Genomic DNA, 14371 nt, shown 5'->3' with positions numbered 1-14371 from the left:
CACTTGTGTGGCCCGCATCTCCTAATTTGAGCTAACATCTGCAGCAGGTGAGAGTGCTGAAAACCACCGCAAAACACCCTTGGGCTTCATGCACACGTGTCCGGATTTCAGTCCGCAACCAACAAATCCACAAAATACGGATACCTTCCGCGTTTCTCTCACTCCCATCAATAGAAAGGACTATTCTCATCCACAATGTGGACCAGAATAGGACATGTTCTATAACTTGCGGAACGGCCATACGGACGCGGAAAAAAAATAAAAAATACAGACGTGCGCATGGCCCCACAGAAACGAATGGGTCGGCGTGCTGTCCGCATAAAACGCATGTAGCACGGGGACGATCTATACGGTTAGGCGATGATACGTATGGCGCTCACTGACAGTTGGCGGCAGCTTGTGTGGCCGTGTCAGGCGGTGGACAACTTCTGCAGACGCGGTTCCACGTACCTTTTGCCACATCCCAGGGCACAGCATACATTACTGCGGTGTAAACGCTAGCCCCACAGCCAGGTAAGTCCTGAGAATGGTTGTGCAGCCCCAGAGGGGAGAGAAGAGCTGTGTCCAGAACTGGTCGAGTTCGTCTCCATCTGAGACCCAGACAGGGCTCGTCCTATCCCTGCCCCCACACCTGGAGAGGTGACATGCTCTTGTCACTTACCTCCGGCAGCTGAAGTTTGTGGGCAGCACCGTGCGGATGACAGGCAGCAGCTGCCCCTTCCTCCCAGGCCTCCGGAGCAGGGGGGGTTAATAAATGCCACAACAAAGAGCAATAAAGCCTGCCCCGGTTTACTGCTTCCCTCTCATTCTTGTTGTTGTTGGTTTGGGGATGTTGTTGATGTCCTGGCAGCAGCAGCCCCTCCTTATCAGGCTCCTCTTGGCTGGCAGTGGGGGGTCGTTGTGTCACTCTGCTCCGTGCAGTGCCCAGAGAACCTGTTCACCACCCCCGGGGGTCCGTCCGCTTAGAGGATAGGGGGGCAGGTAATGCAGCTGGCTGGCTCAGGCCTGTGCTCACTGCTTGCTACTAGATTTCCCAGCTACCCCTGCCTCTCTCTTCTCAGTGGCTGTTTTTCCTTCCCTGGGCTCCAGAGCCAGATCATGGAGTTTCCTGTTGCGCATGCGCCGAGAGGATCGGAGGGCAGCCCTGGGGATTCCATGCCCACAATACACAAGCCGCACTACGGGAGCCGGGAAGGAGCGCGCGAGACGCCATTTTGGTTGTGGGCAAATGCAATACGTAGCGTTCCTGCTTTTTTTTTTTTTTTTTTCACTCCTTTGCTGTCACAGGCGGAAGGGTTAATGACTTGTCGCCAGTCGCGATAATCGCTTTTATGAAGAATGAGACGGACAAGATGAATTGTAGTTCTAGCGGCGCGTACTCAGAAGGGTTCCAGTAACCTGCACAAAATGGCTGGTGACACGAACGGTTCCGTGACATAAAAAGTAACACAGGAGGGAGTGACAGGCGGGAGAGCGCTGCTCGTCCTCCAAACGGGTCATCTCGTCTGTTTACTGAGAGAAGAAAATGCAAAAAACGGGTCACCCTGTGTGGTTACTGGCGGCCTCAGCTGTTGGAGAACATCTTCTAAAAAAAAAACCTTAACCACTTCAAGGCTAGGCCTTTACCCTCCTTCCTGACCAGAGCATTTTCCGTTTTTTTTTTAATGTTTTTTTTTTGCTTCCTAGTACATGCTTCTGAAAGCCATGACTTGTTTCATGTGAATTACATTTGCGCCTTTTTTGTGGTTTTATTTTCATTCTTGTATTTTTTTATCCCCAGGAAAATACGGTTCTGCAGTTTTTTTAAACTGATGATCTATCCGCCGATCAGCTGTTTGAGAAGGCGGCGACGCTCCAGCAGCGCCGCGGCCTTCTCGCTGTTTACCGCAGGCCCAGTGACGCCACGACTAGTATCGATGGCCTGGGCGCGGCTAAGCTCCATGCAAGTTTAAAAAAACTGCAGAACCCCTTTAATAATAGCAGAATGTGCAACTGAAATATTTATTTTTAATGATGTCCCCTTTCCGCAACGGTCATTTTGATATACAGTATGGGTTATGGTTGCCAAGGGAAGGGCTAGGAGCTCTGGTGAGCTCGTATTTTTATTTATTTATTCTTTTTTTACACTTTGTGTCCTCATAAGGTCATACGAGACCTTTGGGGGACATTAAAAAATTTTTTTATTATTATTTCTGATTCCTCCTATACAAGGGGGATACAACCCCAGAGATTTGTACAACCTCACTATTGAGCTGATCTGGGTCTGCTAAGACCTGGCAGCTACAGTTAGGTCCATATATAGTTGGACACTGACAGAATTTTTTATTTTTTTTTACCTGTTTGCTAAAACATATTCAAGTTATAGTTATATAATGGACATAAAGTCCAGACTTTTAGCTTTCATTTGAGGGTATCCACATTAAAATTGAATAAAGGGTTTAGGAGTTTCAGCTCCTTTACATGGGGCACCCTGTTTTTAAAGGGACCAAAAGTAATCGGACAATTCACTGAAAGGCTGTTTCATGGGCAGGGGCGGACGGACCATTCGGGCACTCGGTCATGGACCGAGGGCCCACGGCCACTAGGGGGCCGGGCGGCAGTGGCAGGGAGAGATGAGCACTTCCATTGTGGAAGCGCTCATCTCTATAGTCATCTGTATCGCCGTACAGATGAACGGTGCGTGGCAGGGGAGAGGCATCTCCCTTGCCCGTTCCTCTCAGAGGCCGTTGCAGGCGGCGCGATGACGTCATTGCGCCACCTGAGCCGTACAGAGCGGGACACAAGCCAGAAGAGGCCTGCATTGAGACACTGAGAGTGTCATGGAGGTAAGTATAAGTGTTTATTGTTTTAATTATTTTTAGTATAGTATAGCAAGAAGGGGGAAATAGAGCACTTATGGGGGCCCCTATATACTGGCACATTATGTGGGGGCATCTATTGGGGGGCCTTATATACTGGCACATTATGGGAGGGCACTATGGAGAAGGGGGAGGAGCACTATGGGGGCATCTAATGAGGGCCCTATATACTGGCACATTATGGGGGTGCACTATGGAGAGGGGGGCATCTATTGGGGGCCCCTATATACTGGCATATGGGGGGCATCTAATAAGGGCCCTATATACTGGCACATTATGGGGGGCACTATGGAGAAGGGGGGAGGAGCACTATCAGGGCATCTACTGGTGGTTCTATATACTGGCACATTATGGGAGGGCACTATGGAGAAGGGGGGGATCACAATGGGGGCATCTACTGGGGGCCCTATATATTGGCAAATATGGGGGCTTCCACTGCGGGCCCTACATACTGACACACATTATGGGGGGCACTATGGAGAAGTGTGGGGGAAAGGAGCACTATCGGGGCATCTACTGGGGGCCCTATATACTGGCATGCATTATGGGGGGGCACTATGGATAAGTGGGGGAGAAGAGCACTATGGGGGAATTATATAGGGGCATTTAATAATGGCACCCATTTTAGTGCCACTATGGGGAAGGGGGGAGAGAAGCATGGGGGCATCTATGTGGGGCAGTTTGTAGGGGCATTTTATACTGGTACATTATGAAGGGCACTATGGGGACGGGGGAGGAGCACTATGGGGGCATCTTCTGGAGCACTATATAGGAGTATTTTATACTGGCACAAATTATAGGGGCACTATGGGCACCTTAGCTCAACTGGGGGCACTAAGTGTTTTTTGTAATGGCACACAGTACGGGTCATTTGATCACATGAGGGCACTCTGGGGACATTGGCTCTACTGGGGGCACTAAGAGGAGGATTTTTATTTACTGCCACACAACTGGGCATTTTTTGTACTGGCGCACATTATAAGGGGACTTTATTACAAATGGACTATGGGAACATTATTACTTCTGGGACACAATTACTGTTGGGGGCACTGTAGGAGCACTATTACTACTAAGTGCACTCTGGCACAGAATTATTACTATTGCTGGGATTTTGGGGAGCACTATTACTGTGGGGGCACCCTGGCACAGTATCAGCTTAGCACAGTTATTTTTGGGGGACATTATGGTTACACTATTAGTGTCAGGGGCACTATTTGCTGGGTGCAGTTATTTTTTAGAGCATTGTGTTCCAATAAATATTGAAGGGGGCGCTATCTGTGTGTAACTAGTATTTTCTGGGGGTTTATCTGTTTCTACAGTATAGTTTTGGGGGGTACAGTGTCTCAGTATTCGGGGTGCATGATGGGATGTTGAGAAGGTGAGAGGAAAAGTAGGAAACTAAGATGTCTGTCTGTCAAACTCTGCAGAGATGAGAGATGGCTGAAAGAAATCATCATGGCGGTCTGGTCTGAATGGAGAAGATGAAGAAAGAGAATATCTACATCAAAGTAGACGACACTGGATGAAAGAGGTATGTGGCGCTGTATTAGGCTGCCTTCACATATGCGTTAGTGATTCTGGCAGGCTGTTCCAGCTGAGAACAGCTTGCCGGAATTTACTGCATCCGGCACTGTTGGATGCAGACAGAATGCCCGCTGGCCCCATTAACTATAATTAACTTTTATTTTGAACATAGTGAAGAGAAATTCTGTACCAAGTGTAGGTGATGTGGGTGGGGCTGTGTGTGGGTGTGGCTGGAGGGTGGGCGGAGACATAGGGGCCCCATAATATCCTATTGCCCGGGGGCCACATGAGTTGTCAGTCTGCTCCTGGGTGTGGGCAATTCCTTCATAATTTCATTCTCAATTAAGCACATAAAAGGCCTGGAGTTGATCTGAGGTGTGGTGCTTGCATTTTGAAGATTTTGCCGAGAAGTAAACATGCGGAGCTCTCCATACAGGTGAAACAAGCCATCCTTCATCTGCGAAAACAGAAAAAAAAACATCTGAGAAATTGCTACACTATTAGGAGTGGCAAACTCTACAGTTTGGTACATCCTGCGAAATAAAGCACTAGTGACCTCAACAATGCAAAAAAATCTGGATGCCCACCAAAGATAACAGTGGTGGATAATCGCAGAATAATTACCATGGTGAAGAGAAACCCCTTCACAACAGCCAACCAAGTGAACAACACTCCAAGATATAGGGGTATCAATATCCAAATCTAATGTATAAAGCTGAGTGTATGTGTGTGTATGTCTGCTAAAGGAATCCGCACCGTCGCATTTACAATCACGAAATTTGGCACACAGGTACATCAGGTGTCCTGGAAGGTTTTAGACCAGGTCTCGGCTCTCTAGGACGTACCGTTCCTGAGATATTTCCAAAAAATGCATTAGCCAATAGAAGCTTGGTCACATGACCCTTATCAGCCAATAGAAGCTCGCAGGCCGTTAGCCTCCACATACACAGTTTTACTCTCGGTTTCCATAACAACCCAGCCATTTATCTTCACTGCTGTAGGACAGCTTTAAAGGAAATCTGTCACAAGGATAATTGCTATTGAAGTAAAGCCATGCCTAATAGCACTTAGTACCTTATTTCAAGATGTGCCTTTGTTCCAGCAATAGATGTTTTTATCCTCTGAAAATCCAGTTTATTTGGTATGCAAATGAGCCAGTAAGGTGCCCAGAGGGGTATCAGTCTTGCAAGATGGAGCCCAGACACGCCCCATGTCACAATGTGTCCACCCTCGAAAGACAAACTTAAAACCCGAGGTCCCGCTAAGTCACGCCCCTAATCCAATTAGGCTACGCCACCTCCCACTCCTCAGCCGACAGGGATTGAAAAAATGAAGTTAAATATCAACTTGTCAGTTGCAGAGGTGGGAGAGACGGTGACTTTCTCCCTGCAGCTCACACTCAGACAGCACAGTGCTGCTGTCTGAGAGTAAGCTGTTTCAAAGGACATCCCTGTGTCAGTCCAGGCCCTGCGCCAGACAGAGGACAGGAAGTCTGAAAGCCGGAATGTCCTGCCTAAAACTTGACCTCTGGCCACCCTGAGGCAGGCTGCTGTGGAGGTCACAGTTAAGGGGATGGTCCGCTATGGAGGTCAGTGTTAAGGGGCAGATTAATGGAAAGGCCACTGTTAAGGGGGCGGGCCCCTGTGAAGGTCATTGTCAAGGGGGTGATGTGCTGTGAAACTCACTGTTAGGCCTCCTGCACACAACCGTTTTTATTTAAGGTCCGCAAAAACGGGGTCCGTGATCCGTGACCGTTTTTTCGTCCGCGGGTCTTCCTTGATTTTTGGAGGATCCACGGACATGAAAAAAAAGTCGTTTTGGTGTCTGCCTGGCCGTGCGGAGCCAAACAGATCCGTCCTGACTTACAATGCAAGTCAATGTGGACGGATCCGTTTGACGTTGACACAATATGGTGCAATTGCAAACGGATCCGTCCCCCATTGACTTTCAATGTAAAGTCAGGAGTTAATATAACATAGGATCGGAGTTTTCTCCAATCCGATGGTATATCCGATGGTTTTCTCCAGTTCCGATCGGAGTCCCAGTTTAATCGCTGGGGCTCCGATCGGTAACCATGGCAACCAGGACGCTACTGCATGCCTGGTTGCCATGGTTACTTAGCAATATTACAATATTAGAAGCATCATACTTACCTGCTGCGCTGTCTGTGACCGGCCGGGAGCTCCTCCTACTGGTAAGTGACAGGTCTGTGCGGCGCATTGCTTAATGATCTGTCACTTACCAGTAGGAGGAGCTCCTGGCCGGTCACAGACAGCGCAGCAGGTAAATATGATGCTTCTAATATTGTAATATTGCTAAGTAACCATGGCAACCAGGCATGCATTAGCGTCCTGGTTGCCATGGTTACCGATCGGAGCCCCAGCGATTAAACTGGGACTCCGATCGGAACTCTCCGCTGCCACCAATGATCGGGGGGGAGAGAGGGGAGGCCGCACACTGGCCACCAATGATATTAATACAATAGAGGAGGGCCGGGGGGGGGGCCCGCACACTGGCCACCAATGATAATACAATAAAAGGGAGGGAGAGGGGGGCCGCACACTGGCCACCAATGATAATACAATAGAGGGAGGGAGGGGCCGCACACTGGCCACCAATGATATTACAATAGAGGGAGGGGGAGGCCGCACACTGGCCACCAATGATATTCAAACTGGGGAGGGAGGAGGATCTGCTGCCTGGCAGCCCCTGATCTCTTATAGGGTGGCTATGATATGCACAATTAACCCCTCAGGTGCAGCACCTGAGGGGTTAATTGTGCGGATCACAGCCCCCTGTAATAGATCGGGTGCTGCCAGGCAGCAGGGGGCAGTCATGTACACAGTTTGTAGTATATTCTAACTAAAGGCGTCCCCATCACAATGGGAACGCCTCTGTGTTAGAATATACTGTCGGATATGAGTGCTGGCACATCCTCTGTTTGCGGGGTGGCAGGTGGCACTGTCACTCCAGAGGGGGATGAAGAGGCTGAGACTGCAGCAGAAGAGGAAGCAGGAGGAGCCAGAGACCTTTCTTGGTTTTTGAGGTGTCTACTCCACTGCAGCTCGTGCTTTGCACTTAGATGCCTGGTCATGCAGGTTGTGCTCAGGTTGAGAATGTTTATGCCTCGCTTCAGGCTCTGATTGCACAGCGTGCAAACCACTCGTGTCTTGTCGTCAGCACATTGTCTGAAGAACTGCCACGCCAGGGAACTCCTTGGAGCTGGCTTTTGTGTGCTCGGTCCCTTGGTGCGGTGGGCAGTAGCAGACGTACTGTCTAGGGGATGGCCGCTCCGCTTTTGCACCCTGCTCCCTCTTTTGCTGTGCTGGTGGCTCTGTGTGACCACCGCCTCTTCATCCAAACTACACAGGTCACTTGCATGACCTTGATTCCATGTGGGATCAAGGACCTCATCGTCCTCCACATCATCTTCCACCCAGTCTTCACCCCTGCCCTCCTTGTCGGTCTGCACACTGCAGAAAGCCACAGCAGTTGGCACCTGTGTTTCGTCATCACCCGAGACGTGCTGCGGTGGTCCTCCCATGGACGCGTCCTGAAACATAAGTGGTTGGGCATCGGTGCACTCAATCTCTTCCACTTCTGGGGCAGGGCTATGTGGATGGCCCTGGGAAACCCTGCTAGCAGAGTCATCAAAAAGCAGAAGAGACTGCTGCATGACTTGGGGCTCAGACTGGATGAGGTGCAAACTGTGATCTTTCAGAAGGGGACTGGGTGGGAGACAATGTGAAAGAACTGGAGGCACTGTCAGCCACCCAATCTACTATCGCCTGTATTTGTTCTGGCCTCACCATTTGTAGAGCCGCATTCGGCTCTACCAAATAACGCTGAAGGTTCTGTCGCCTACTCACACTTGAGGAAGGTGTTTCACTTGGGTATGTAGCTGGCACAGATCGACCACGTCTTCTCCCTGCAATAAGAGCTCCACTAACACCAGCAGCACCACGACCAGGGCCACGTACCTTGTTTGACGCTCTCCTCATTTTGTGTGGTCACCCACCGAAGTAACAGACGTTTTTACTAAATTAAGTTCCATGTGAACAATGCAGAGCAGGGGTTTTTTTGACGGCCAAAATGGGTTAATGTCACCCAACAATGGAACAGATGAATTTTAGAAATTTAGGTCCCTGTCACCTAGGCAGAGCAGGGTTTTTTTGACGGGAAAAATGGGTTAATGTCACCCAACAATGGAACAGACAATTATTTTTTAACTTATTGCCCGGTCTGCTATGCAGTGCAGGCAGCAAAGGTACTTTGTTGCCAAAAAAATGTTTATTTCGCTCACACAATGAAACTGATAGATTCTTTAACTACCAGAAATGCAGCACAGGGCAAAAAGGTACTTTATTGCCCAAAAAAGTTTTTTTTTTAACTGTGATTATATTTCACTCACAAATGAAGCACAGGGGTTTTAAAAAAATTGTGGATATGTCACCCCTACGATGGAACAGATGGATTTGCTGAATGTATGTGCCTAGCTGTCACATGTGCAGGTGTCACAGGGCGCCAAAGGCGCACTCGGTCTCCCATCAGCCGCAGACCTGCTGCTTAGCTTCGGGAGCGAGGATCTGGCTTCTCCTGACCATTCTTTGCTTAACCCTTTGTACTGCGTAGCTCTCTTGGTTCTGACCCGTTCCGTTCACGTTCCGTACTTTGTCTTGTCTGTCTTCCCTGCACATATCCTAAGTAAGGGACTGTCGTCCAGTTGTCCCCTGTCATCAGGACTCGTGAGACAAGTAGGCAGGGCCAGGGGTGAGGGGGGAGCGCAGTGGTCACTATCCTTCCCCCTGTGTGTGTGTGTGGACGTGACCGTTACAGATTAACAGGCAAAATAACCACTGTATCAGGAATCCTCTTGTGACCCTGACTGACCATGTCTCTAACCTGACACAGATGGTGCAGGAGCTAGGAGAGAAACTCCGTTCTTTTGAGTTAGGGCAAGGTTCTACCCCCCCCCTCCCCCATAGACCTTATGATTGCGCCATAGAGCTAATAGAGGGTGCCGAATTTCCAAAAGGGCGAATTTATAATCTTTCTAAGCCTGAACGCAAGGCTATGAAAGATTATATTAAGGAGAGCCTTGCTAAAGGGCATATTAGACCTTCAGTCTCTCCTATGGGAGCATGGTTTTTCTTTGTTAAGAAGAAGGATGGCAGTCTTAGGCCTTGTATTGATTACCCCAGATTAAATAAAATCACTGTCCAAAATAGATACTCTCTCCCATTGATTCCAGATTTATTTAACCAGGTTCTGGGGGCAACCTGGTTTTCCAAGATTGACCTGAAAGGGGCATACAATCTAATCCGAATCAAGGAGGGAGACGAATGGAAGACAGTGTTCAATACTCCGATAGGACACTTTGAATATCAGGTGATGCCTTTTGGACTCAGCAATGCCCCAGCTGTGTTCCAAAACTTAATGAACGATATTCTTAGGGAGTTCTTAGGTAAATTTATTATTATATCCACCTAGTAATCACTAAGTACAGTGGAACTTTTCACATTGAATAAATTCCAGATATGCCGTGGATAATTACAGAGACTGTATTTATTAATTCATTGGCTGCGACTCAGAAACTTTGTATCAGGCACTGAGTATATGACCGATGTCCGATATTATTGTACACAATAACCCCAGTACGGTTATATTTTAATATATGTATTTTATGTCATTTTTAGTGTGATAAAATAGGTACCTTATTTGTTATATATCATATAGTAAATAAACCATTTTAGTAATACATTGGCTATTGTCCTGTGTGAATTCTAGATGTAGGTGTGCACCTCTTATTTATACGTATATTTGTTTCTCTTTAAAGGATTGGGGTTACCTTTTAGGGGGAGCACCCACTCCTTGCAATTTGGAGGGTGAGCCATCCCAACATACCCAATGTAAATTTATTATTGTCTATCTTGACGACATTTTGATATTCTCTCCTGATTTCGAATCTCATGTGTCAAACAAGTATTAGAGGTGTTGAGGGAGAACCAGCTATCCGATAAGCAAGAGAAATGTGTCTTTGGTGTACAGGAGACACTGTTTCTAGGGCATGTTCTGACTCCTCATGCCTTTAAGATGGATCCTGGTAAGGTTTTGGCAATTAAGGAATAGGTAAGGCCTTCATCCTTAAAGGCCTTACAACGTTTTTTGTAAATTTATCATGAATTTTTCTGTAATTGCTAAACCATTGACCGACCTTACTAAGAAAGGGGCGGATTTGGAGAATTGGTCTACCAAGGCCATTTCTTCATTTGAAACATTAAAAAAGGCATTTAGTAGCGCTCCCATTCTGATCCAGCCTGATCAGGATAGACCCTTTATTGTGGAGGTGGATGCGTCCGAGGACAGCGCAGGAGCAGTCCTTTCACAAGATCCTGCTAGCCTCACTAACATGAGACCGTGTGCCTTCTTCTCCAGGAAATTCTCTCCCACGGAGAGAAACCACGACATAGGGAATAGGGAGCTTCTGGCTATTAAATGGGCATTTGAGGAGTGGAGGCATTTTTTGGAGGGGGCAAGGCATCGGGTAACTGTTGTCACTGACCATAAAAACCTAATGTTTCTCGAGTCTGCTAAGAGGTTGAATCCCTGGCAAGCCCGATGGGCTCTGTTTTTTTACCCGTTTTGATTTCTCCATTACGTTTAGGCCTGGAAGTAAAAATGTGAAGGCAGACGCATTATCTCAGAGCTTCCATGCTTTTCAACCCACTGAGGCACCGCCTGAATCCATCCTACCAGCAAACATCTTCTTAGCAGCTCTAACCCAGGATATCTCGGCTCGCCTTAAGGCTGAACAACATCTGGCACCGGCATCCACCCCAACAGATAAGTTGTTTGTTGCCGTACAATTTTGTCTCCAGCTGTTGGGGGAGTGTCACGATTCTGCCTTTTGTGGATATCCGGGTTTTAAGGGCACTAAGGATCTGGTTTCTAGATCTTATTGGTGGCCCACTCTGACCAGGGATGTCAAGTCCTACGTGTCAGCCTGTGAGGTTTGTGCCAGGTCTAAGACTCCTAGGACTCGCCCTGCTGGTAACCTACGACCCCTACCCATTCCCAGTAGACCCTGGTCCCATATCTCGATGGACTTTATAACTGACCTACCGCTGGCGGAGGGTAAGACTGTGGTTTGGGTAGTGGTAGGTTTAGCAAGATGGTTCATTTCATTCCCCTGTCTAAACTTCCGAATGCAAAAACCCTGGCGTCTATTTTTGGGAGAGAGATTGTTAGTTTACATGGCATCCCAGAAAATATTGTTTCTGACAGGGGTGTGCAGTTTGTGTCTAAATTCTGGAGGGCCTTCTGTCAAATATGTAAAATTTCATTGTCTTTTTCTTCCGCCTACCATCCTGAGAGTAATGGGCAGACTGAACGCCTTAATCAGTCTGTGGAACAATTCTTGAGGTTGTATGTTGCTGATGACCAGCAATTATGGGTCAAATTCCTTCCGTTGGCTGAATTTGCTTTAAATAACCGTGTCAATTCTTCTGCTGGGGTCTCCCCTTTCTTTTGTAACCATGGTTTTCATCCCCATTTCCATTCTGGGTCGTCTGTCTCCTCCTCTAACTCTGAAGCGGATAAACTTTCCTCCGAACTGTGCACAGTTTGGGCTCGGGTTCAATCGAACCTAGAAAAGGCTCAAAGTTCTCAAAAACTCAAGGCCGATGGGAGACGTTCAAGGGGGGTGAAATTTCAGGTTGGGGATAAAGTATGGTTGTCCTCCAAGAATCTATCTCTCAAGGTAGCTTCTAGAAAATGTGCTACTCATTTTATTGGACCGTATAAGATCACGGAGGTGATTAATCCGGTATTGTTAAGTGGAGCTGCCCCAGTCGTTCCACATTCATAATGTATTTCATAATCTCTACTTAAAAAGTATTTTGAACCTGGTGTACCGTTGAAAGCCTCGCCTCCGCCGGTTCTTGTTAGTGATGCTGTCGAGTATGTGGTGTCTAAGATAGTGGATGTCAGGAGAGTGCGTAATTCCTTACAGTACCCGATTCACTGGAAGGGGTATGGACCCGAAGAGAGATCTTGGGTACCCGCCAGGGAGGTTCATGCTCCTAGACTTGTTTGAAAATGTAATTTAGAACACCCTGAAAGGCCATCGCCTGAAGTCTTGGGTCCGGTGGCCCCTCGTAAAAGGGGGGGTACTGTCACAGGGCGCCAAAGGCGCACTCGGTCTCCCATCAGCCGCAGACCTGCTGCTTAGCTTCGGGAGTGAGGATCTGTGTTTGGTCTCGTTCCCAGGGCGGCTTTGCTAGCTGGGAGACTCCCTGCTCCTAGGTCTGCCTTGAGCGCCGAGCTGATCACTCGGTGCTCAACTTGTCTGTCTGTCGGTCATGTGACGCTGGCCACGTCACATGACCCTCAGACCCCACTATAAATACAGGCAGCCTGCTGGCCACAGGTTGCCTGTTAATTCTAGGTTCCTGGCTATTTGTTAGACTACTGAATACTCACCTGATCCTGTTCCCTGACGATCCTTTGCCTGCTCCTCCTGTACTGCGCATCCCTCCTGGTATTGTGACCTCGGCTCCCACCTGACTACTCTTTGCGGACTCCTCTGGTACTTCTCTACTCTCCTGGTATTTGACCCCGACTTCTCCTGACCATTCTTTGCTTAACCCTTTGTACTGCGTAGCTCTCTTGGTTCCGTATTTTGTCTTGTCTGTCTTCCCTGCACATATCCTAAGTAAGGGACTGTCGTCCAGTTGTCCCCTGTCATCAGGACTCGTGAGGCAAGTAGGCAAGGGTGAGGGGGGAGCGCAGTGGTCACTATCCTTCCCCCTGTGTGTGTGTGGACGTGACCCTTACAGCAGGCCTCAGATGTACCTTACACCCAAAAATTAGAATTTGAAGCCCAAAAATGGAACAGCGGTATTTAATGGTTTTATTTGACTGACAGGAACGCAGCGTAGGCCGCAAATGTACTTTATAGCAACAAAAATGTGAATTTTTCAGCAAAAAATGTAACTGCAGTATTTGGCGGTTTTGTTGGACTGTCAGAAATGCAGCAAAGGAAAAAAGGTACTTTAGTGCCCAAAAAAAAGTTTTTTTTTAACCCTAAATGAAACAGATGGATTTAACTGTTATTATATTTCACTCTCACAAATGAAGCACAGGAGTTTTTAACTTAAAAAATGGTGGATATGTCCCCCCCCTACAATGGAACAGATGGATTTGCTGAATGTATGTGCCTGCCTGTCACATGTGCAGGCCTCAGAGGTACTTTACACCCAAAAATGGGAATTTGAAGCCCAAAAATGTAACAGCGGTATTTAAAGGTTTTATTTGACTGACAGGAATGCAGCGTAGGCCGCAAATGTACTTTATAGCAACAAAAAATAGAATTTTTCAGCAAAAAATTTAACTGCAGTATTTGGCGGTTTTATTGGACTGTCAGAAATGCAACACAGGGCAAAAAGGTACTTTAGTGCCCAAAAAAAAAAGTGGTTTTTTTTAACCCTAAATGAAACAGATGGATTTAACTGTGATTATATTTCACTCTCACAAATGAAGCACAGGGATTTTTAACATAAAATTTTTGGGATATGTCACCCCTACAATGGAACAGATGGATTTGCTGAATTTATGTGCCTGCCTCTCAAATATGCAGTGCAGGCCTCAGAGGTACTTTACAACAAAAAATTTTTAATATGTTATCCCCACAATGGAACAGATGGATTTAACTGATTATATTTCACTCTCAGAAATGCAGCACAGGGGTACTTTACAGAAAAAAATGGGATATGTCTCCCCCTGGGTCCCCTGAACTCACAGTGCACTTTAAAAATGGGTATATGTCAGCCACTGAACTACAAGAACAGGATTAAATGATTGTCCCTGGCACATATGCAGTGCTGGTGTGTCGCTGTTGCACAAAATGGCCGCCGACCGCCCACCTAACTAACAGACGGATTAAAACTTTTTTTTCAGTCTCACTGGGCTCAGGGCAGGGTACAAAAATG

At 47.5% G+C, this 14371-nt stretch overlaps 1 protein-coding gene across 2 annotated transcripts in view; it reads right to left on the bottom strand.

The window, feature by feature from the left end:
* MBD6 (methyl-CpG binding domain protein 6) overlaps nucleotides 1-1111 on the bottom strand; it is a 78018-nt gene extending 76907 nt beyond the window's left edge. The window contains exon 1 of one of the 2 annotated variants that reach the window (XM_040425745.1): nucleotides 658-1111. The gene's annotated coding sequence lies outside the window, so the exon portion shown is untranslated. The remainder of the gene's footprint in view (nucleotides 1-657) is intronic. The other variant, XM_040425743.1, reaches the window with a different exon arrangement.
* Between the last annotated feature and the right edge of the window lie 13260 nt (nucleotides 1112-14371).

This window comes from Bufo bufo, chromosome 3 (assembly GCF_905171765.1).
Source record: "Bufo bufo chromosome 3, aBufBuf1.1, whole genome shotgun sequence".
In the NCBI taxonomy this organism is placed as follows: domain Eukaryota; kingdom Metazoa; phylum Chordata; class Amphibia; order Anura; family Bufonidae; genus Bufo; species Bufo bufo.
This window is presented reverse-complemented; position numbering and strand designations above follow the sequence as displayed.